This window comes from Dermacentor andersoni, chromosome 1 (assembly GCF_023375885.2).
Source record: "Dermacentor andersoni chromosome 1, qqDerAnde1_hic_scaffold, whole genome shotgun sequence".
NCBI lineage: Eukaryota > Metazoa > Arthropoda > Arachnida > Ixodida > Ixodidae > Dermacentor > Dermacentor andersoni.
Genome location: NC_092814.1, coordinates 256,421,249 through 256,446,839, shown reverse-complemented (window position 1 = coordinate 256,446,839; position 25,591 = coordinate 256,421,249).

Below are 25,591 nucleotides of genomic sequence, written 5' to 3'. Positions count from 1 at the left end.
TGGCGGACCAACGGCAGACGCCGGCACCACGCTCCTCATCCTGTTATATTATTTCACTGCGCTGGCTCGGACCCATCGAAACCCTCTTTACTCCAGCGTGCTCCTCGCCTCTTGTCAGCCTATTAGATAAGAAAAACTGCTCAATGTAGACAATATTATTAGTTTTTAAAGCAAACAAAAGTGACATCCTGCAAACGAGGAGAGCGTTTGATTGGGCTATTCAGACAACGCTACGGGTCGCCGTCCGGCGTTTGCGTCGGCAATTACGTAAATTTGTCATTAGGAGATTGGAATAAAAACAGATTGAAATAGTTTTACGTTATAGGGCCCCAGATATGTTGTTCACTTTAGACAGTAGGCGCAGTTTACAGAAATGTAAAATCGTGTTTTTTTTAAATTATTATTATTGCTCACTTGCCAAGTTGTAAATGTGACGCGCATCACGCGATGTTCGGTGGCGCCTGAGATCAGCTGTATCAAATTGCTTGCTTGCACATTCGCGTACACTATGCAGAAGCACGGCCACAAGCCCGGCCTCCACCTGAACTTCGGCCCTGAGCACAGCAAGAAAGACTGGGATGGACCCGGGTACAGCAAGAAGGGCTGGGATGGACCCGGGTACAGCAAGAAGGGCTGGGATGGACCCGGGTACAGCAAGAAGGGCTGGGACGACGCCCTCGACTCGAGCCACCTGCACTCTAGCAGCTTCTCAGCGGGGCCCTATAGCTCGTATGGCAGCCAGAACTTCCAGCGCCTGTTCCGCGGCGCTGACGGGCTGTCCCTTGGTCACGCGTCGTCACTGTACACCGAAGGGCAACCGTACGACTACAAGGACGCGACCGCCTTTGGCGCACTCTACCCCTTCGCCGGCTACCAGGTTAGGTGCACGCCAGTGTTAAAGCAATCTATAGCTCGTAAGCTGAAATCATTCGACCTGGTCAACAAACCTCAATTCAATGTTTGCCTTAATACTCGGTGCCTTCAATGGTTCTAATAGCAATGACGTTGTCAGAATGGAGAAATTAGGTGATCGAGTCACTTCGTCGAATAATTACCAACTTGAACTGATGAACTGTGCACTAAATCCATTACGATTGCTTCTTTGTAGCGTGGGGTATATACATTCTCTTGGCAGAGACGTTATTTTTACGCAACGCTCCACATTGTGCTTCTAAGGCGAGTGCGTCGAAAGGGAAGCCGTATAAATACAGGCTCCTTGGCCGCTAGCTCTCATTACGCCAGGGTAAGGGCATCATCCTATGGTAAGAAAGCAGATTGTCGATTCTCGCCAGTGAGATTCTGCGAGATGTGATCCAGTTATAAATTGACACCGACAGCGATAGCAAGGTATAGCGTTGTGCCTTAAATCCTGGGACGGTGGTCTAAGTATACGCGAGTGCGACGTATGCACCAAAATTTCTGGAACCCTTAAAAGCTTTAACACGCCGTGCATAGGGCCTGTGATGGCATCACGCAGGCTCCCTATCCTGCCCGTAAAGAGCGGCGCATTACATCACTTTCAGGCTGTGAGCACTAACATTGTTTTGCACTTTCTAGTAGCCTGGCAAGATTTAAAATAAAAGGCATGCGCTAGATGTGAATGAAAGAACGCTTGTCTGCGCGCTGCAATTAAAATAATTACGATGAATAATTCAATAAAGGAGATAAGACCTGGTTTGAGGAACTATGGCGGTTGAATAGTATAGCATCTACCTTGCATATGCGGCATGGGTAAAGCTATAGCACACATATACATGAATATGTATACGGAATGCGACGGCGACGGCGAAATTTCGCCTGGTGTGCCCATACAATTTGCTATCGCAATAAAAAGCGCGGATATATGAGTTGGTAATGTGCAAGAGATACTCGCGCCACGAAATAAACATTCCTTCTCAAACAAGTTTAGAACGTCGGACCCGAAGTGATTCAATTCCGGCGGTAGGGCCCACAATATTTCCCAGAAGTCGCATTGCTCTCCTATTTCCGTTTGTATTTCCTACTTCTTTTTCTACAAATATAGTCTCGAGTGACTACCACATGGGTCGTATATCAGGCGTAATTTTGGCGCGGAAGTCGGCGCCTTTGCGTCATACAGCTCGACATCATGCAAGAAACACGTCGGGAATGCCACGTGGTTGCCGCACCACTGATACGTGTTAACTGTGGATGATTATTTTGACGTGACGGATAATGAATATTAGGATGCACAAATATATTCATTATCAGTGATAACGGAACCAAAATTCAGGTTACTTTCCGTTGTGCCAGATGGCTAGAATGTAAAATCCTGGTTTGTAGAAACATATCCCTTTTATACGACTATAGCTGATAGTGCAAAGAATGCCTTTCTATATATATATGCTCAGTGCAAACTTTCTGTCTAATCATTCTATTTTAATCCGTGTTTTTACTTTGTTTCATGTGACTAGGTTCCAAGCTACATGACAACGGTACCAAAGCTCCCTGTCACCAAACTAGTAGACTCCGTGCCCACCGGGCTGCCCGCAGTTTCCGGGTTATACGACCAAGCCACGATTGTGACTGCGCCTGTGCAAACAGCCGCTATCTTGCAGGGCTTTCCTCTGGCAAAGGCCGTCGGGGGACACGCCAAAGTGCCGGCTGCTCGCGTTGTGCACAAGGTGCCCCTAAGTGTGCTACCAAAGAAAGCCTCGTACGTGCAGCAACAAGTCCCCGGTACTGCGCACGGCTTTTATCCAGTGTTAGTCCAAAAGGTGCCTGTCTCTAAATTCGCTGCCCATGTCCCCCAGTCACACTACGTGATGCACACTGTCAAGCCGTTGTCTTCTATAGGTGTACTAAGGACGCCGATATATGCAGCCACAGGAACTGGAGAGCTTTACCCTATAGACGTCGACGGTAGTGCCTTTCAAGAAAATAATGAAGGCGGTGCAGAAGGGTTGCAAAGCGGACATGCTGGTGGCCAGAGTGGGGCAGGGTACGCAAACGGAGATGCTGCAGGTCCACAGAGCGGAGGATCTCAAGAGGGTCAGTCCAACGGTGGCGGTGGTGGCAAGTACGGTCACGGAAACAGCGGTACGGCAGGATCACCTAATGGCGGTTCATTTCAAGCGGGTCAGTTAAATGGCGGCGGCGGCGGCGAGGGTGATGGTGGTGGTGGCAGGAACAACGGCCGAGGAAACGGTGCCGCAGGAGGCTTTGGCAGTGCTGGATTCAACGGCGGTGGGAGATGGAAGTACAGTCATGGAAACAGCGCCGGAGGAAGCTTTGACAACGGCGGATTTAGCGGCGGCGGTAGAGGGAAGTACGGCCATGGAAACGGCGGCGGAGGAGGCTTTGACAGCGGTGGATTTAGCAGTGGCGGTGGAGGGAAGTACGCCCATGGAAACGGCGCCGGAGGAGGCTCTGACAATGGCGGATTCAACAGCGGCGGCGGCAGCGGCGGCAGCGGCGGGAGTTATGGCTATGGAAATGGTGCAGCTGGAGGCTATAATGCAGGTGGATTTCGAGCGGATCAGTTCAGCGGTGGTGGAAGTGGCAGCTACAGCCATGGAAACGGCGCTGCAGGGGACTTCGGCAATGGTGGAACACAAAGGGGCCAGTTTAGCGGTGGAGATGGCGGCAAGTACGGTGGCGGAAACGGATTTCAGCAAGGCCTCGGAAACAACGGAGAGGGATCTCAAGAAAACGGCAACAACAATAGTCCTGGTGGAGGCGGCGGCTACGAAAATGGGGGCGGACAGCAGGGTTTTCTTCCCGGACTTGGATACCCTGGAGGCGGCAACGGTGGTGGACAAGTCCAAAAAAGCTACGGCAGTGCAGGAGCAGGGCCACAGCCAGGCTTCGCAAACGGTGGCTACCAAGGGGGCAATGGCTTTTCTGGCGGAGCCGCAACTGGATACGCCAATGGAGGCACAGGCGCCAACGGTGGTTTCCAGGTCCCGCAGCAACATGCTTTTCCTCAAGCAGTAACTGGATTTAAGGACGTTCAGTTACTCGCTGCAGTACCCGGAGGCCTCAGTCAGAAGCACGGATATAAAGGAACACAGCCTGCAGAATTTGTATACGGGAAAGTGCTAGGAGGCGGGCTTCAAGCGCAGGTTCAACACTTTCCAGACATTCCAGGGCTAGAAGAGAGCATTGCGCGAGGGCAGTTTAACAGGAACGCTCAGGGATACACCAATGGAAACGGTAGAATTAGTAATGGGGATTCATCAGAGGGTGAGGAATTGTATGGAGGTGGATCGGGAGAGCGATTGAGCGGCGCAGCACAGACAAACGGCGGCTACAAGGGCCCACACGCATTCGCAGAGAGCAGCCCGCGTGTATCCCCAGGAAGCGAGAACGGCCAAGAAGGCTACAACAATGGTGGCGGGTGGAAGCCTATCACTGACCCCAAATATAACGCAAAGTTCAACGGCGGCTCAATTTCCGCAGCTCAGTTTGGCAGCCGTTTACAAGAAGCGCCGCAGGGTGGTAACGTATTGAGAAAGACATACGGTGGTGTACGTGCAAATGGCCCCTCATCTTTCAACAACGGAGCTGCAGATGGTTTGGTGAATGGGGACCTCCAAGTAAAAGGCTCTCACGTTCAGTATCCGAAATATCGATATAGAAATGAAGGATTTTTTGGAAATAGTAATTTTCAAGGAAACGGGGGTGGAAGAAAATTCTCGGAAGGTTCAGGGGGAAGTGATTTTTCTGTGCAATTTAATAGAAATGGCAACGGGGCACGAAACTCGAACTTTGGCAGTGAAGGAAACGGCGAATTTCCGGCGAACACCCGTGCCAAGCAATTTAACGCAGAAGGCAATTTAAGATTAAATAATTTTAGAAACGGTGGTAACTTCCGCTCTCAAAACCATGGCTATCTTGAAAACAACGGATATAGAGGTCCCCTTACACAACACAAATTTTCTAACGGGGGCGTAGGAAGACAACCTGATTTCGAACAAGATGAAGGCAACCAGCGCAATGGCGGTTCAGAAGCACAGTTTTCGGAGGCATCACAACGGGGACGTTTTCGAGGAAATGGTAATGGGAGGAATTTTGGACAAACACTACCTAATGGACGTTTCAGAGGCGGAACAAACGGTGGTGGACCCACATCTCCAAAGTTCTGTCCGAAAGGCGGCTGGAGGCCGATTATTAAGAATGGGAAGAAAGGCAGAGTAAACAGTGCACAGAGACCTACGCAACAATTTTCAGAAGGCCGAGGAAATGGTTTCCATGACCAAAATAGTTTTGAAGCGCCAGGTCAAGCACAAGATGGAGACGATACGACGCCTGGTCGCTACAACACGGAATCGAATGGGTTTCAAGGCAATGGGCAGGTTTATCGAGGACAGGGCTCCAGAGGAAATGGTGGCGGAAGTGACAGTTATTTCAATGGAGCAGTCGGCCAATTTGACGACGTAGGAGCGTCATATGTACAGGGAGAGATTGGCAACGGGGGTGCGAATGCTGCCTTCGGCAATAGGCAAGTCAACGGTTTTGCCAGACAAGATTCATTGGGATCACAAAGCGGACCAAGTAATGGAGGGCATCAAGGTGTTGGATACAGCAGTGTGCAGAATGCTGAATTCGGTGGTGCCCAATCATTTGAACCGCCGCAGCAATTCCTGAACGGAAGGGCGAGAGGGGTATCTTCTTCTCAAGGATCAGCATATTACGAAGGTGAGGAGCTTCCTGGCGAAGAAAGCTTCAAAAGAGAAGAAATTAAGAAAGTGTCTTTTCGCCCTGCCGGTATAGAAACAAAAAAAGTGCCAAAGAGAGTAATCCTTTCAGGCCGTGCCGCCTCTCTAAAACGGAGCAATAAATCAGCAACACCGAAGCGCGCTTTATTAAGCATCGACGCTTCTATTGGTTCTTCACAAACAATCACGCTTAAAGACCAGAAAAGTCTTGAGCAGTTGCTCGCCACTTACAAGAGAGACAACCAAAAGCCATTCCTGCTAGACCTAATAAGTCTTCGAGGACACGGTTACCTTGACGCCCCATTCAGCGAGTCGGTTAATAGCCCCGTTCAAAAAGTCAGTTCTGTTGATGTAGGACAGCCAGAACTAAGAAAAACTGCGACTGAAGGTCTTCTTACAAAGGAGGTTAACATGGAAAGCTCAACTGACCTAAAGAAAGTTGTGGCACCTGAATCTCTGGAAACGTTCACGTCAACAGATGAGAGTTCTGAAGAACAAGATAAGGATAATGCTCCACCGCCGACCCTTGAAAGTACTTCAAGCACTGAGTCCGGTTTGTCTGCTAAAGAAATTTCTGTTTCCCACCCCGGCGTTGGTGCGTCGGCCACTTCGGTTGAACGGTCACCGACTGAACCTGAGAGCAGTTCTTCTGAGGAAGTTAGTAAATCGAAAGAAAAAGATCCAGTGCCAGACACTCCAGGAAGTTCTGTAGATAAGTCCGCTCTCCACGATAATCGCGGAGGGTTCGAGATATACTACGGTCAGAGGAGAAGGCCAATCAGCTACAAGCAGGACCGAGTATCCTCGTCGTACCTGATTCCTGTGAGAGTTCCATCATCGCTTAAATCAAAGATAAGAACGTCAGGATGAAGTTAAAACGTGCCTGTAGATAATTAAAAATCCACCTCGACAGTGTTCTGTGAAAGACTAAGAACGAAGAGCGTACATTGACGAGCCGAAGTGTGAGTTAACATACAAAAGACTGGTAAAACCTCAGTAGAGTGTTTTGAAACAAATCACCCACTGTGAAACGATGCGAATTTTATGTTCTTGTTAAGCATGATGAATTACGGTTCACTGATGGGCTATTACATTTCTATCATATTTGGGAGTGTATAATTGGTATATATTTGTAGTATTTCCGACAGTTTCCTACAGTTCTCATGCAGTCTACCGACGCTTTGCTTGGTTTGGCTACATGCAGCCGTCTTTCGCTAATCCGTCTCGTCAACTTGTAGTAAACTTGATTTTTATCCGTTTGACTGAGCTAAAGACTCTCGAGGACACAGAAAGTAAAAACCTCATTACCTGCTGATGGCATCAATCAGGACACGAGGTATGCTATAAATGTAGTCTACGTTTAGTGGCACTTCATTGAACAAACTTTTCAGTAGAGAGCAACATCAGTTTTTATGCAAATTCTATAAAAGAAGCGGGAACTCGGGCACGTGATGAGTGCAGCATATTTCTTGCAAGATATTTCCTCTGCCTTTTTCATCACTGAAGACTCAGCCATTTTCAATGTTCATTCTGTAAACACTGTTGACATGTTTCATGCGTCGATACTTTAGACAACCTGTCATTGGGTGAACAGCAAGTGAAAAAAAAAAAAAGAACAGGTATAAACTCAATGGTAATCTACAGAGTCAGTTAACCGCATGAAAAGCCTACTACATAAAGAGGGGTAATTTTCATTGTTAGCCCCAAACTCGTAAAACTACATTGAACCAAACGCAGCAGGTGTTGCCATTAGTTACCTACGGGTAGCTTTTTTTTTTTTTTAATTCATTGAATTGCACTACTTGTATGATAAGGCGCTCAAGAGTCTTCTCCCCCTCTTTTTCCTCTGTCGCCTATTTGGTACACCTACACCCTACAAAGGCAACTTATTTGACGCGCGATCATAGTCAGTTCAGTTACGGATATTTTCTTCAATCTGGAAAAACGTTACGCTTTATAAAGTAATCTGTTCACCATTAAACGTAACAAAGCAGTGTCTGAAAACATTCCAAGATGTGCAACTTCTTTTTTATATGTACATAGAGTTACACGCTCAATAAAGAGCGGACTAATCAAAGTTGTCTCTACGTGTTGGGGTGCGATGGCGATGAGGCTGTTTGAGGCAGTTGTAATCAGATTTAACGTGTGTATTGTGCTCAGTTCTCCGCTCTCTCCCCTCTCTTTTGCGCCTTCCGGCTACCAGTTTTGTGCAGTTTTTATCATATTGTCGCAAGCAGAAAAACAAACGCCAATCCACTAAATAAGCACCTTGTTCCTCAAGTTTCGTACAAGGACAAATGAATGTTTTTCTTTTGTTCCGCAACAGTTCCCGATCATGTCATGAGTGTGTGTGGCAACTCGGGTACGTTGCGCAGGTGCAAGGGGTATTTTCTGGTCTAATACGCCCGGCGCAACCACACGACATATTAACATCACGAGGGCATGCCTACTGCTTTTCTCCAATGTGGAAGTTTTGTACAGTTCCTTAAGAGGAAGCTTTAGCTCGGGCCCAACTCCGACTCGGCCTATTCAAATACATTTAAAATGCAAAAACGTTTTTCTGAGATAACCACTGGACCGATTTTAATGAAATTTATTGCATTTGAGAGACAAAGTTAAATTCGAGTGAATGTTGGAAGCGGATTTTCGATTTAGGGCTTGAATTTTGTTAAAAAGATTTTCAAATATTCGACCGTTTGAAAAAGATAGAAGCACGAAGTTTACAAATCCATAGCTCTGCATCAAGAATAGATATCGCGGTTCTGTAAACGGCATCCATTAGATCATTCAAAGCGGACAAATTCGATATGTCATTTTACATTTTACGTAAATTTGTTACGCTTGTTACAAGGGTTCTGCAAAAGCTGTATTTCCATATTACTAATTTTCTTTTATATTCATGTAGAACGTATCAATTTTGTCCGCTTTAGATGTGCTATTAGATGCAATTCACAGATTTGTATTATCATTTTTTGTTGTTGAGTTACAGAGTTATAAACTTGATAGCTTCGTTTTTTGAATAATTTTGATTTTTGCGAATATTTAATAAAAAATTAATGACCTAACTCAAAAATTCGAAACCAACAGTCACTAGATTTTAAGTTTTTCTTTTAAATGCAACAAACCTCGTCAAATTTGGTGCAGTCGTTGCCGAGAAAGACGAATTCTCCTTTTACATGTATTTAGATAAGAGCACCTGAGCTAAAGCTTAACGCAATCGCTAGCTCAGGACCTCCCATCGGCGTGCAAGGCAGTTCTGAGAACCCAATAGCAGCGCGAAAGAGACAAAGGACGATGGAATTAAGACACATGTGTCATCCATCGCCTTTTGTCTCCTGTGCGCTGCTAGTAAGTCCCCAAAATGTAGCAAATCGCCTAGCTTTAGATTCCTCTAACGTAGCTCTCAGTTGAATACATTATTTTGGTTGGCTTATACATATACCTGAACTATTATTAAGTTTTAAATTACTGAACATGCATGCAAAGGTCGGAGGTTGTGCACGAAAACTTGTTTTCAATTGGGTTGATTCTTGCTTCGTTACTGCATCGATTCCTTTTTTTCGGAAATCCTAACGTTTGAAGATACTTCAGCATAATGATGAATTTGAGCTTTTGTGCCATCCCGGCAAACCAACAAGCATCACTTCCTAACCCGGCGCGTGAACACAGTTTGGAAATTAGCTTTTAGGATTTCCTAGGTGTACTTTATTGTGGCGCGAAACACATTTCGTGAAAAGGGCACAGAAAAAAGAAGACGGTGAAGCGCCTGCGCTAGCGTTCCTGCGCTAGGTCCACGAGGTCCTGCGCTAGCGTTGGCTCTTCATCGTCTTCCTTTTTCTGTCCCCTTTTCACGAAACGTATTTCGCGCTACATTCAAGTGTACCTAGGAAATCTGAGCGCCAACTTGCTCCAGAAGTCCTTTTGGAGGTTTCAGGATTTGCTCGCTTCACCTCCCTAATTTTACGTCTTCTGAAATTCTAACAACTTTTTTTTTAGCGAACTCGGCTGATCCCGAAATAAATTCCTTTGAACTTCGGAAAATCGCTGAACGTGACTAACGTGCATCTACTTAATGTCGTGCCACTAATGACCCACTACATATTAAGAATATTTAACTTCAATATTGCCCGTCTGATGTGCACGGCCTTACGCTAATGTGGGCAGCCATTATGTTTAAGTTATTACAAAGGCGTCAGTGGCCGAAAAAAGCATTCTGGTTACGTGTGGGTGTACTCCTCACAGGTTGTCCTAGTAGCAGTTGATACACACCACGATGCACTTACGGTGATTGCTAGCCAGCAAAACCTGCAGGCGCCTATAGCCACAGCTGTAACGTGGCCGCGAATGGTAAAAATGCCAGATCTTGACACTCACAACACAATCGATGCACTCCAAGTGGCAAATGTATATCGAAGTAACCCCTTTAGCGCTCAGAAGTCTGACATTCTCAACAATATAGCTACCATAAGGTGCCCCTAATGAGCTCAATTTGAAATCGTGTGGTTTTGAATTTTATGCACTTACATGGACGTTTACAATAACAATAGGGAAAATAACGCCATTGTGAAGAATGTCCTGTTAAGTGAGAGCAACACCTGCATTATTCAGACCTGACCTCTTTTGAGTGTGCGACCAAATATCGCACTCGCATGGCGCCATGCATATATGTTCGCCGAAAACAACCACACAAGGAAGTAGGTCATTACAGTATATTATATGCTATTATAAACTCGCAGTGTTTCCTGTCAGCATCTTAAATGACTGTGCAACATCGTCAGATGAGTATCCGATGTGTGCACAGCTACATGTTTGTAATCGAGATTCTGCAATGCCACGCAAGGGCGCCGACATTTGCGGGCGCCGGCTTCACGTAGCTACTCGGAATGAAAGAAGCGAAACACTGTCTACGCTTCCCCGTACGACTCCGTGACACACCGTTTCGCGGCCACAGTCTCTCGTAAGCGTTGACGCGAAATATGAAGCACGCCTTCGCAGTGTTCTCGTCTGTCTGTAACTGCAACAAGCTAAGCCAGGGCGAGTGTTCCTTTAACGTTCGCGCCAGCCGTATACTGCCGCTGCAGCCATGACCATTCGCCCCCGTCAGCATGATCGAGACAAAAAACCTACCGTATGGCACAAAATTCCGTCACACACGAAGATGAAATTGCACCGAATAAGGTGCGTGCGCCATAAAGCAGCCCCATAAAGCTTGTTTTCCGACATAAAAGCCTATCATAGTGCATGGACAAAGCGGTCTTATGCCATTGGGAAACTGCTGCTTTCTGCCGAGTGCTTAAGTTTCTCCACCAGTATTTCAGTGTTTACCAAGTGGGCCTAATGTTTATTGAGAACTGCTTTCGTACACTGCTGACACAAAGAAAGAAAAAAATTACGATTTAATATTTGTGGGTGTATTTGGCGCCTTGGTGACACGTTTGAATGTTGGGTGCGGGAGGAGGGGTATGGGCAGTTTCGTGTACATACATTGTCCTGATTCAAGAGGTATATACATGCCGCAGGTGTGAGTGGTGGCTTATATTTATTGCGCTATCTAAAGGAGTGCCCATCACAGAAACATACGTGTAATCTTTGATGTGAACGACTGCTTGTGTGTTTTATGTGTGGAATTTCCTGCTTCGGTCATGTGTGCAAAGCGCGCATCACAAAGGCGCAGCGAACCGGGCAGCCGAAGAGGAAAAGACGGCTCTCTCATGTGCTGGACTCTACCTTCAGAGCAAGTGCTCCATTGTTCCCCATAGCAGACGTGTTGTACAAATAAAACAGCAGCAACATACTGCTCTGAGGGAAGCGTGTGCGGAGCTATTTTATTTGCAAACATATATATATATATATATATATATATATATATATATATATATATATATATATATATATATATATATATACACGTGTTCTTTTATGTGAATCCACCGAAATATACTGGAACGCTTAGGCGAACCCTTTCCTTTTTGCGTTAAAGCTTATTGAATTGAGCCTTAGGGTGATTTTTTTTAGTCTTCAATTTTGACAAAATTTAAAAATCGTTTGTTGCAGATACCAAAAATTTTCGCAGTCACTAATAATAATAATAATATTTGGGGTTTTACGTGCCAAAACCACTTTCTGATTATGAGGCACGCCGTAGTGGAGGACTCCGGAAATTTTGACCACCTGGGGTTCTTTAACGTGCACCTAAATCTAAGCACACGGGTGTTTTCGCATTTCGCCCCCATCGAAATGCGGCCGCCGTGGCCGGGATTCGATCCCGCGACCTCGTGCTCAGCAGCCCAACACCATAGCCACTGAGCAACCACGGCGGGTTCGCAGTCGCAATGCAGTCACAATACGCCACAAAGGATCGCGCTTTCATCGTATACCGCAATGAATCGGCTATAGGTGTCCCCAGCGCCTACCGGTGGCGCAAGCGCTGACAGTCAAGTGTTTCGAGTATCGCGTTTGAATCGCTGAGCGAGTTCAAATGAAGCTAATAAAACATTTTTTTTTAAAGCACAGCTAGCGTCGTTACAGGGTGAAACGCAACAAATAAAAAAAGCAGTTTTTTTTTTATTCGGCAGAACTTGCCGCAGGGCATATGGGGAATAAAATAAAGTCAAATAAAAAGGTTTAAGTCTGCATCGTGCAGGAACTGTGGCAATGTCTCTGCAGATTTATTGACCGCCATCCAGCAGTTGTAGTTTCCAGGTAGGCCTGACTTCAGTACAGCCTTTCTTTAAATTTTGAGTCTGATCGTCTGCGTTTTAGGGCACATCCAAAGCAAGTGTCGAGCATCTAACGTTGCCACAGAAGTGGCAACGTCAGATGCTTGTACTTGGGGCACGTTCTTTGTCGCTTTTTGTCGATCCCCAAGCACATGTGAAGGATGGTGCACGGGTCACTCCAGTCCGAAGCCTACGACGAGATACTAGAGAGTTTTAGAATAGGGGCCCCAAACGTTTTGGGGCCCCAAAGCAATAGCGTCGAAGCCTCTGCGCATGCACAAGACGCAAACTGCCTTTGGGTTTTGCGTTGGGAACGCTATTTCACCGATTTAGCGGGACCCCAAATAGCGGCCCCAAAAGTTTTGCGTCGGCAAACATGGCGGCACCCATCGAAGCGACGGCTCTAACCTAGCACCAAACTGGGTTCGATTCGCGGTAACGCGTGAAGTTCGCAAGCTAGGAGAAGTGACTGCGGTTATCGCTTTCTCTCAACTAGCGTGTGTTATGAAGATTGGCTCATTAGACGCCGCTGATTTTGAATTCGATTGTGGACGTTATGGCTCGTAGGCCTAACACGGCTAAGCTTGGCTGGTGAAGGCTAGTAAAGTTGGTTTGCTCGAAACTAAGCGCAACTAATTGTTTGCTGCTTACAGAATAACCTCTAAATTGTAATTAAATGCGAATACACGAAAGTCAAAATTATTATTCCTATCATAAAATGGTATATTTTATTTAATTATTTCTAATAGCTTTTGTTTGACGCCGCAGTGGCGCTGTCAGCGCAAGGCGCTATCCACAAACGTAAAACCCTATTCTAAAGCACAGAACACCTATACAAACTTAGAGAAGGGAAACTGTACCTTCCACAGTGCTACGGAAATAAGCATAGCGGTGGCGTCGTGAACTAAAGTATGCGACCACAGGTGGCGCTGTACAACAGGAAACGGAAACGGGGTTTTGCACACGCTTTACCAGGTGTTCTGTGGCTTTACTGGGTTTCTGGCTGCTGCGCCTCGATCGTGCTCCCGCTAGTTTAGTTGCTGTGTAGCAAACGTAGCGCCTACATATTAATGTAGGCGCTACGTTTGCCACACAACAACCAAACTGGCGGGAGCACGATCGAGGCGCAGCAGAATACATGTAGCGCTGAGTCATATCGAGTTAAGACACACTCTAAACTGACTTTTAAGGGCATCCCGAGCGGTTTTTCGTTTATTACGCCGCCGTTACCCTGAGTTAAATTGTGCCGCCGCGCTCCAGCTGTTGCATTTCGTGTAGGGCTACTGACAGAATGCGGTTTCCAGGTGGCACGATGGCCTCGACTGGAATAAACGCACACGACACCAAAGATTGAGTAAGCCTGAAAATATTTTATTTGCATTTTACAAGTACAACAAAAAGCACACGTCTACGCATCCACACAAACGCGGTTACATAGTCAAGAACATAGTCAAGAAATGGCTCATTAATAAGGGTAGCACAAACGCACAAGAAAGAAGACCTAAGCTACAAAACGTACGGTCGGCTGCTAAGTATAATAATTTCCCTGTCACCGCGTGTCACTTTTATACAGCATCTTTACAGCACTACCAGGCCGGGTAGTTTGGCGGAAAGAACGCAACCGCTTATACGGCCGTCAGCTGCCTCTTCCTTACGGGTGTCATAATTATCCTAATCTCCGCATCAACGTCGAGCAAGTTCGCATACAGGTATCTGTATCTGAACCATATGTGCCAGCTTAATACACGTGTAGTGAAATTATGATAACCACTGCGTCTTATCAAACGTATTGGTTTTGCAAATGCGCATTACAGCTGACGGAACGACATACTGTAAGTGAAGCACAAGAGAGCAAGGACAAAGGCAAACACTTGGAGAAATGAAGAATTAGTAGGCATACAGCAAACAAGCGATGACGGAGAACACACAATGATGCATCGGGTGTTCTGTGACATCGGTTTGCGTACCTGCGGTGTTATGGAGATCAACGGCATAAAAACGTACCTTCAAGCGTACTCCCTCAACCTCCGCCGCATTCATTATGATAATCAACGCCTAAACAAAATGAGGCACTATTCTTTGCCAAGAGTAGACCTTTTTACAGCAAGTCTATGTAATGACTCGCAGACGAAGCCAGCATGCTTTCGAAAATGTTTTACCGCCGTAGTATTCGAACGCCAACGGCCAGGAAACACATCGATACCAATAGGCTGTCGGCTGTCGGTGGTTAATCGAGCACAAAAACCTTGACGCTATGACTAAAAAGCAGCTTCAACAATCAAATATTTAAAAAATCAACTGCCTATTTGCCTGAGGTAAAAAAGCATTCTTAGACACCTCGATTGTTCATGTCAATGGTTTGTGTAAATAAAAAAATTCAGCATGTTCAGCGCCCCTAGCAGAGAAAGCACAAATTAAAGTAGTCGACCATATTACAGTAGCTCCACTTGCGCGCTTACGCTGAAACGCGCCTCGATTGATTTTTCGCCCTCTGTGGCCATTTGTTGAACTTGAGAGTGTGCGGGGCCTGTTCTAAAGCTCTTCACTCCTACGTGCCCCAACGCTAACACCCGCAAAGCTCTTTGGGGCCCCAAACTATTGGGGCCCCTATTCTAAAACTCTCTACTTCCTGAGCCCTGGTAAAGTACGTCACGGGGACGGAGGCAGACTGACGGGGAAATCGAAGTGCGTGTGTCCCGCCGGAGGCCAGATTTCAATGGTTGGTCGAGAGCGCGGGGATCGGACGGAAGGGATAGAGATTTCTCATGGGGCGGGTGGGTGATCGAACCAGTTGGTCTGCCATGTGGTTGAAATGATTCCAACCATGCCCCTGTACCCACTGCTCCTCAGTATACTAAGGTGCGATGACTTGTGGAGTCTGTGGATCTTTTGTCAGATTTGTGGCGTTATTGCAACTTGATTGAGGTGTCTCACTGACCTAATTGGGTCAGCGTAAATCTGCGCTGTCGTGATGTACTGTTTTAATTGTCTTGATGGCATCGGCTTGGAATTAATCTCGGAAAAATTGAATTCTGGGATTTTACGTGCCAGAACTACGATATGATTACGAGGCACGCCGTATTGGGGGACTCCGGAAAATTTTCGATCACCTGGGGTTCCTTAATGTGCACCCAGTGCACGGTACACGGTCGTTTTTGCATTTCGCCCCCATCGAAATGCGGCCGCCGTGGCCGGGATCTGATCCAGCGCCCTCGGAGTTAGCACCCTTGGCAGCACACTCGGGAACGATACTCTCGCTATAGGGTAACTCAGTGATCATGTCGGTGAAGTGTCGTAGTTTTGTTTGTAGTGACGTATGTATAACACCATGGGGGAGGCCATCTTTCGCTGTAGTCTGCGGAGGCCGTTAAGAGAAATGGGACTTAAGTGTCGCTATTGGAACATTGAGGCGTTCCTTTATTACCTTGCCTTGTTCACGTTGTGTCACCAGCCGTGAAATGCTCTTAGGCTGAGCGTGCTCTTGCGGAATGGGAGTCGGTGTGAGGCGAGGGGGCGCTGTGATCTCTCATGACATTTATATTCACGGCCTATATTCACGGCCCACAGTGGCCCCGTGAGTCTGTGGAACTCTGCCTGATAGTGAATTCGTGACTGGAGAACTGAACGCACAAGACATCGAGCAACCTCGTAGCACGCACCACCACTTCTCGGCGCGATCCTGCGCACCAAGTGCAATGTTGTAGATAATGTCCGGCACACCTTTCGAAGCCAAGATATATACCGCGGTGCCGGACTGCAGAATGTCGAGCCCAAGCACTCGCAGTTCTTCGGTCTCCGGTATGTCCGTTGGGCCAACCTTGAGTATAAAGGCATATTTAGAGACCTGCTTGCGTTGCGGCTCGCGTTTCTTTTTCTCCAGGATTTCGCGTTTCTTTTCCTTTCGGCGCAGACACATAGAGTGGCCAGATTAAATTGTTATAACCAATAACGCGGCATGAGAAAATTGTAGTAAGCGGTTTATTTTACCATAGAACACACACAAAAGTACCCGGTGCCGCGGCTGCCCGCTGTTATATTGAATATATTGTGAAAGCTGGCATTGTTATCATTGGATCCGACTGTATTAAAACGTATCGGCCCAGTACGCTCCCTAAGGGATCGCCTGATGCTAAATTGAACAGCTCTGAGTATTCTCCTCAAATGCTGACATATTTCTTCCTGTGATATAAGTAGAACTTGAGAAGGTGAAGGGGCAATCCACTCGAAACCGTGATGTTCTAGTTTAATGAATAACGGAACAGAATTGAGCCTGTCAAAAGCCTTGGAGAAATTAACAAACATGCCTACTGTGACATTTTCCCTCAGAGTTATTCAAAATCAAATCCTTCTCTGTTAATATAACTTATTGAGTCAATTTTTCCCCACGAAACCCAAGCTGATGCAGTGATAACAATATATATTCTTCAAAAAATGACATAACCCCACTCTTGTAGATAACTTTCTTCAATTCTTTCGGAATGGCAGGGAGCACTGGCACTGGTCGATTATTTGAAACGTCATTTCTGCCACCTGATTTGAACAAAACTGTTACCCTTGCCTGTTGCATATTCGGTGACCTACGCCGGTAGACAAGCAAACATTGAATATGTGGTTGAGCAGCGTATGAATTGAGCTGCAGCAGCGCAGCAGGACTGTAACGCTCGCTACCAACGGCACGCTCATCAAGTGCGTAGCTAGCGCTGCTGTTAGCACTAACGCATAACGCAGCTCAGTAGCCTCTGCGGATGGCAGTGCGGCACCGCTACAGGGTGGGGCGTTCGTTCGAAAGCAACAAAACGCCTTCGTTGCACAGGCAAATTCGTTGTAGTGGTCTTCGTTGTAGAGGCGTTCACAATACATACGAAAATAGGAATTCGACCGGGACACAACCAATCCTTCCTTATACAGCTCATTTCGTCGTAGCGGTATTGGAACTTCGGTGAGGCCTATATAGTGCAAAGTTCTATTAGCGTTGTTCAGGAGTGCACCATTCATTTCTCGTGGATAGGCGGGAAATCGTGCGTTGATATTCATCAGCACTGAGTGGCACAGAGGAGGAGATTCAATGTAGGTTTTTGCTTTTACTACAGCAAATGTCAAAAAAGGAAATGAAATATCGCAAAATTGTGATGTGCGTATTGTCACGTGGTAGTTAGAGTGAAGAAAGCAGCAAAACTGTGAGTGGCGAGACTAGCGTTTTATTGGGCGAACCTGTGCCCTCAAAAACAGGTTACACTCAAGGAACAACGACAGCGGCGAACACAATCGGCGATCGTCGAAGATCTGATCTGCTGGTGAAGCGCGGCGGCTTTTATACATGAGTCATCGAAGGTTTCAGAGTAATCGCTGGTGCCCCCGTGTTTTACAGAAAGTTCTGCATGATTCTCGTCGCACATGCAATCAGATTACACAAGCTTCGGTGACAACAGACTGCAGATAGAACAATCGATCACATTCGAGAAACTTCCGATACATATCGGCGCGTCCCGCGCTGAGCGATAACATTTGTTAGACGGTAAAAAGCGGTCACCCGAAAAAGATAAACAATTACACGTTTCAATGCCCCCCTCTGAAACAGCATCGTCCCGATGCTACAAACATAACTGGAAGGCGAAAAACAAAAGGGGAGTTATTAAACAAAAGTAACAAGCCAACAAAAAAAGAACGTCCAAAGTAACACAGTTAAAAACAAGAATGTCCAAAGTTCAGCTATGCAAAGTCCCAAAGTTCGTTAACGCGGGTAGAACAGCTTAAGTCGCACAACATGGACTATTTCAGATCGTAAGCGATGCCGCTGTGATAGGGAAATGCCGTATTGCACGATCTCATAGTCGAGTACGTCAATACGTCCAATGATCTTGTAAGGTTCGAAATAGCGGCGTAAAAGCTTCTCGCTGAGTCCTCGGCGGCGTAAGGGGTCCAAACCCAAACACGGCCGCCAGGCTCGTATTCCACGTATCGTCGTCGAAGACTGTAGTGCCGGCTGTCGGTCCTCTGCTGATTCTTGATGCGCAGGCGGGCGAGCTCTCGGGCTCCTTCGGCGTGTTGGAGATAGGCGGTAACGTCGAGATTCTCATCTTTGGTGACGTGCGGCAGCATGGCGTCGAGAGTCGTCGTCGGGTTCCTTCCGTAAACCAGCTTGAACGGCGTGATCTGTGTTGTTTCTTGCACCGCCGTGTTGTAAGTGAAGGTTACGTACGGCAGGACGGCATCCCAGGTCTTGTGTTCGACGTCGACGTACATTGCTAGCATGTCGGTGAGGGTCTGAATCAGGCGCTCTCTAAGAGTATTTGTCAGTGGGTGGTAGGCAATTGTCCTCCTGTGGCTTGTCTAGCTGTACAGAATGGCTTGGGTGAGCTCCGCTGTAAAGGCCGTTCCTCTGTCGGTGATAAGGACTTAGGGGCCCCACGTCGCAGCAGGATGCTCTCGACGAAGAATTTCGCCACTTCGGCTGCGCTACCTTTCGGCAGAGCTTTTGTTTCAGCGAAGCGGGTGAGGTAGTCCGTCGCCACGACGATCCACTTAATTCCGGATGTTGACGTCGGAAAGGGTCTCAACAAATCCATCCCGATCTGCTGAAATGGTCGGCAAGGAGGCTCGATCGGCTGTACTAATCCCACTGGCCTTGTCGGTGGTGTCTTGTGTCGCTGAGAGTCTCGGCATGTCTTGACGTAACGGGCGACGTCGGCGGTCAGGCGCGACCAGTAATACCTTTCCTGTATCCTCGATAGCGTCCGGGAGAATCCGAGGTGCCGAGCGGTCGGATCGTCATGTAAGGCGTGCAGCGCTGAGGGAACAACAAGGTAGTTGGCGCGGACTGGTGAGTTCTTGATTACGAGTAGGTTGTTTTGAAGCGAGATCGAAGACAATCCTTGCTTAAATGCCCTAGGGACAACGTCGGTGTTCCCTTAGAAATACTCGACGAGGCGTTTTAGCTCCAGGTCTGCTCGCTACTGTTCAGCGAAGTATTCCGCGCTTATTTTACCAAGGAAGGCGTCGTCATCCTCGTCATATTGTGGCGTCGGGTCAATGAAGGCGCGTGATAGGCAGTCGACATCAGAGTGTTTTCGTCCGGACTTGCAGATTACAGTGATGTCATATTCTTCCAGTCTGAGGATCCACCGAGCCGGGCGTCCTGAAGGGTCCTTTAAGTTCATTAGCCAACACAACGCGTGATGGTCGCTGACGACTTTGAATGTGCTGCCATATAGGCAAGGGCGAAATTTCGCTGTAGCCCAAATGATGGCTGCATATTAGCCACGAGCCTGCGGATCAGACAGGAGAAGCTGCGCAATTTCCTGTTTGTCGACTGGGACGCTTTTCGAAAGGTCAGAAAGAAAATGGGCGAATGAAGAAAACGAACCGGATCTGGAACAACGGACTCCACAGGTAGGCAGGACGTCGGCGCCGTTACCAAAGAAGTGCTAACGGACCTTCCCGTCGAGATGGGCAGCCGCCTGGCGCATCTCATAGAAGCGAAACAAACCCTCCTAGAGAGGTGGAAGGGTCAGATTGAACCGCCGACTGAGAAGTAAGATCGCAGAAGTAAAACGTGCCATCGAGGAGCACAGCACGACACTTGGCAAAAAACAGGGCGACGAGGTCTGCAACTCGATAGATGGCCAAATGCGAAGACGGGGGCACCTGGAACCTCCTCAAGCACCTGTTAGATGAAACAAACACCAAATCAAACCAGCGTAATACGCTGGAGAAAATTTTGCAGAGTGCCCAAAAAGAGTCCTTCGAAGAGGAGGTGATGGCTAGACTAGTCGAGAAGCACCTGCCGGTGGAGAGCGGACATCGAGCGCCCCCCCCCCCCCCCTCCTCTCCACCCGAGTACGGCGGGTCGGAGAATCCCACCCTGGACGCCGACTTTGGGACAGGAGAGATCAGAATTGTGCTGCACGACCTCAACGGCAGATCAGCCCCCAGGCCAGACCGGATCATTAACAGGACACTCCAAAACCTGGACGACGACTCGATCGAGTACTTGACTGAAATTGTAAACGACACGTGGAGAAGCGGCAAGATCCCAGAAGGGTGGAAGACGGCCAACACCATACTCATCCCAAAACCTGGCAAGACACGCGGTCTCGAGAACCTACGCCCAATTTCGCTTACCTCGTGCGTGGTAAAGGTCGCAGAGCATGCCATATTAAATCGCCTCTCCCGTTACCTGGAAGAGCACGAAATCTACCCGCATGCGATGATCGGATTTAGGCCGGGCTTATCTACACAAGACGCCATGATGTTCCTAAAGCACCACATAATCGACTGCAAGACGAGAGGCACGAGGGCCGTCCTGGGCCTGGACATGGAAAAGGCCTTCGACAACCTGCTTCACTCTTTCGAGCTGAAAACGATCATCATAATCATCAGCCTGGTTACGCCCACTGCAGGGCAAAGGCCTCTCCCATACTTCTCCAACTGCCCCGGTCATGTACTAATTGTGACCATGTTGCCCTGCAAACTTCTTAATGTCATCCGCCCACCTAACTTTCTGCCGCCTCCTGCTACGCTTCCCTTCCCTTGGAATCCAGTCCGTAACCCTTAATAACCATCGGTTATCTTCCCTCCTCATTACATGTCCTGCCCATGCCCATTCCTATTTCTTGATTTCAACTAAGATGTCATTCACCCGCGTTTGTTCCCTCACCCAATGTGCTCTTTTCTTATCCCCTAACGTTACACCCATCATTCTTCTTTCCATAGCTCGTTGCGTCGTCCTTAATTTAAACAGAACTCTTTTCGTCAGCCTCCAGGTTTCTGCCCCATACGTGAGTACTGGTAAGACACAGCTGTTATACACTTTTCTCTTGAGGGATAGTGGCAACCTGCTGTTCATGATTTCAGAATGCCTGCCAAACGCACCCCAGCCCATTCTTATTCTTCTGGTTATTTTAGTCTCATGATCCGGATCCGTGGTCACTACCTGCCCTAAGTAGATGTATTCCCTTACCACTTCCAGTGCCTCGCTACCTATCGTAAACTTCTGTTCTCTTCCGAGACTGTTAAACATTACTTTAGTTTTCTGCAGATTAATTTTCAGACCCACCCTTCTGCTTTGCCTCTCCAGGTCAGTGAGCATGCATTGCAATTGGTCTTCTGAGTTACTAAGCAATACAATATCATCAGCGAATCTCAAGTTGCTAAGGTATTCTCCATCACCTTTTATCCCCAATTCTTCCCACTCCAAGTCTCTGAATACCTCCTGTAAACACGCTGTGAATAGCATTGGGGAGATTGTATCTCCCTGCCTGACGCCTTTCTTTATTGGGATTTTGTTGCTTTCTTTATGGAGGACTACAGTGGCTGTGGAGCCGCTATAGATATCTTTCAGTATTTTTACGTACGGCTCGTCTACACCCTGATTCCGCAATGCCTCCATGACTGCTGAGGTTTCGACTGAATCAAACGCTTTCTCATAATCAATGAAAGCTATATGTAATGGTTGGTTATATTCCGCACATTTCTCTATCACCTGATTGATAGTGTGAATATGATCTATTGTTGAGTAGCCTTTACGGAATCCTGCCTGGTCCTTTGGTTGACGGAAGTCTAAGGTGTTCCTGATTCTATTTGCAATTACCTTAGTAAATACTTTGTAGGCAACGGACAGTAAGCTGATCGGTCTATAATTTTTCAAGTCTTTGGCGTCCCCTTTCTTATGGATTAGTATTATGTTAGCGTTCTTCCAAGATTCCGGTACGCTCGAGGTCATGAGGCATTGTGTATACAGGGTGGCCAGTTTGTAGAACAATCTGCCCACCGTCCTTCAACAAATCTGCTGTTACCTGATCCTCCCCAGCTGGTTTCCCCCTTTGCATAGCTCCCAAGGCTTTCCTTACTTCTTCCGGCGTTACTTGTGGGATTTCGAATTCCTCTAGACGCATACATCTGATTCTTGCCAATTCCTAGTTTCTTCTTCTCTGCTTTTAGGCTTCCTCCGTTCCTGAGAGCTTGTTCAATTCTATCCATATTATACTTCCTTATGTCAGCTGTCTTACGCTTGTTGATTAACTTCGAAAGTTCTGCCAGTTCTATTCTAGCTGTAGGGTTAGAGGCTTTCATACATTAGCGTTTCTTGATCAGATCTTTCGTCTCCTGCGATAGCTTACTGGTATCCTGTCTAACAGAGTTACCGCCGACTTCTATTGCACACTCCTTAATGATGCCCACAAGATTGTCGTTCATTGCTTCAACACTAAGGTCCTCTTTCTGAGTTAATGCCGAATACCTGTTCTGTAGCTTGATCTGGAATCCCTCTATTTTCCCTCTTACCGCTAACTCATTGATCGGCTTCTTATGTACCAGTTTCTTCCGTTCCCTCCTCAAGTCTAGGCTAATTCGAGTTCTTACCATCCTGTGGTCACTGCAGCGCACCTTACCGAGCACGTCCACATCTTGTATGATGCCAGGGTTAGCGCAGAGTATGAAGTCTATTTCATTTCTAGTCTCGCCATTTGGGCTCCTCCACGTCCACTTTCGTCTAACCCGCTTGCGGAAGAAGGTATTCATTATCCGCATATTATTCTGTTCTGCAAATTCTACTAATAACTCTCCCCTGCTATTCCTAGAGCCTAGGCCATATTCCCCCACTGACTTGTCTCCAGCCTGCTTCTTGCCTACCTTGGCATTGAAGTCGCCCATCAGTATATGTATTTTGTTTTGACTTTACTGATAGCCAATTCCACGTCTTCATAAAGGCTTTCGACTTCCTGGTCATCATAACTGGATGGAGGGGCGTAGACCTGTACTACCTTCAATTTGTACCTCTTATTCAGTTTCACAACAAGACCTGCCGCCCTCTCGTTAATGCTATAGAATTCCTGTATGTTACCAGCTATATCCTTATTAATCAGGAATCCGACTCCTAGCTCTCGTCTCTCCGCTAAGCCCCGGTAGCACAGTACATGCCCGCTTTTTAGCACTGTACATGTGTGGTGTTCTTCCAGGCAGGCAGGAACCAGGCGGTTGCAGGGAAAGTACGCGAAAGGAATTTCTTTATTCCATGAACAAGGTGACTGGCGAGCGCCAGCACAGCTGGGCCGCCGTCTGTGATAAGCTGGGAAGAAGTGCGCGTGCTACGCTCGGCGCCGCGGTATATAAGCCCTTATCAAAGGGGCGTGTCGCAGTAGCGCACGTATCGGTTATCGGTAGACGTGCAGCCACTGCAATATGCTTCTTTTGTCCTCCTAACCTCACTGAGCCCTATTATGTCCTATTTACTACCCTCTAATTCATCCAATAACACTGCTAGACTCGCCTCACTAGATAACGTTCTAACGTTAAACGTTGCCAGGTTCAAATTCCAATGGCGGCCTGTCCGGAGCCAGGGATTCTTAGCACACTCTGCTGCGTCACAGATCTGACCGCCACCGTGGTCAGTTGCTTCGCGGCTGCTGGGGACTGAGGGCCGGGGTTTGATTGTTGTATTCATATAGGAGGTTGTGGCCAAGTACTGCACCAGGGTGGCCAATCCTGCTCTGGTGAGAAAGTGGGTTACCGGTTCTGGTCACCGGGGTCAGGCCGCACTCCAGACCTGTTGATGCAATTTTCTCAACACACGGTTTTTTTTTTCCGGTGGAAAATTGCGCGGCACCGGGATTCGAACCACGGTCATCTTGCACGCGAGGCGGATACTCTGCCGCCACCGCTATATATCGGGCCTCAATCTGGGAAAGCACTTCTACGGCTACGTCAAATCTTTCCTGACCGGCAGAACGGCCACGCTTAAGGCCTACCGGCCTTAAGGTCCGACGGCCGAAATGACGACGCTGGGCAACAGGGGCACGCCGCAGATATCAGTCATCTCGCCGACCCTCTTCAACCTCTCGATGATCGGGCTGTACAAGAGGCTCGCTGAGATTGACGGCGTCGAGCACACAATACACGCGGACGATGTCACGATCTGGCGCACAGGCGGCAGCGATGGGGACATAGAGCAGGAACTGCAGGAGGCGATCGACGTCATGGAGGAGTATCTCTTCCCCATGGGGCTCAGGTGCTCACTTAAGAAACTAGAACTCTTACTGTACAGACCAAGGAGAAGGGGACCCGAACCCAAGGACTGGAAATCCCCGGAGGAAACCTACATCACCCTGCGTACGAGGGACGGCAAAGCCATCCCTAGGGTGGATTCTATCCGGGTCCTCGGGATGACAATCGAAGCCAAAGGTTCCAACAACCAAACGATCGTCCGTCTCACCAAGAAGGCACACAACGTTATTAGACTCATCAAGAGAGTCACCAACCGACAGCAAGGCCTACGTGAAGGCAAAGTCGTCCGGTTGGTGTACGCCTTGCTCTCTGTCACTTTGCCAACGTCGCTGCAATGCACCAATGGAAGACGGCGAAGAGGGACAAACTCAACGCGCTCCTGAGAAAGGTGATTAAGAGAGCCCTGAGGTTACCCATATATATGAAGACCGAGAGGCTCATGCAGTTGGGCATGAGCCTCTAGAAGAGATTGCCGAGACGCAGGAGAGAGCTCCACCACGACTCTCAACCATGCATCAGGCTCTCCACCACGCAGTCCGGAAGACAAATCTTGAAGAGGGTAGGCATCTCGCCCGCCAGGGTTGAAGATAAGCACTGTGAGATGCAGAGGAAGCTGAGGGACTTCATCACGGTCACGCCTCTTCCGAGGAACGTACACCCATTACACAACGTGGGCAGAAGGCGAGCTAGAGCCAAAGCCCTGCTCGACAAAGCCAGGGAACGAGTAGAAGAAAGCACTTTCGTTGATGCGGCGTTCGAACCAAGCAGGAGAGCGTTCACCGCGGATTGCCTGGATGGTAGAGGAAACGTCACGAATTCCGCGTTTGTATATACAACATATCCAGAGACGGCCGAACAGGTAGCCATCGCCCTGGCACTCATGGGTTACAAGAGAACCAGAATACACAGTGACTCGAGGGCGGCAGTGAGAGCCTTTGCCAAGGGCACCGTTTCTAGACAAGCCCTGGCGATCCTCCGCGCCAAGGACGTTAACCTCCACATGATCATTTGGTTTCGCGCACACATCGGAGAAATTGTCGGAGCCCCGACTAATCTCAACGAGTCGGCTCACGACGCTGCGCGAGGGTTTACAGACCGCGTGGCGCTAGGGCAGCCAGGCTTGGAGGTTACGCACTGCAGGGGCCATCTTCTGTCATACAACGAACTCACGAAACACTTTTACTTGGCGCGCAG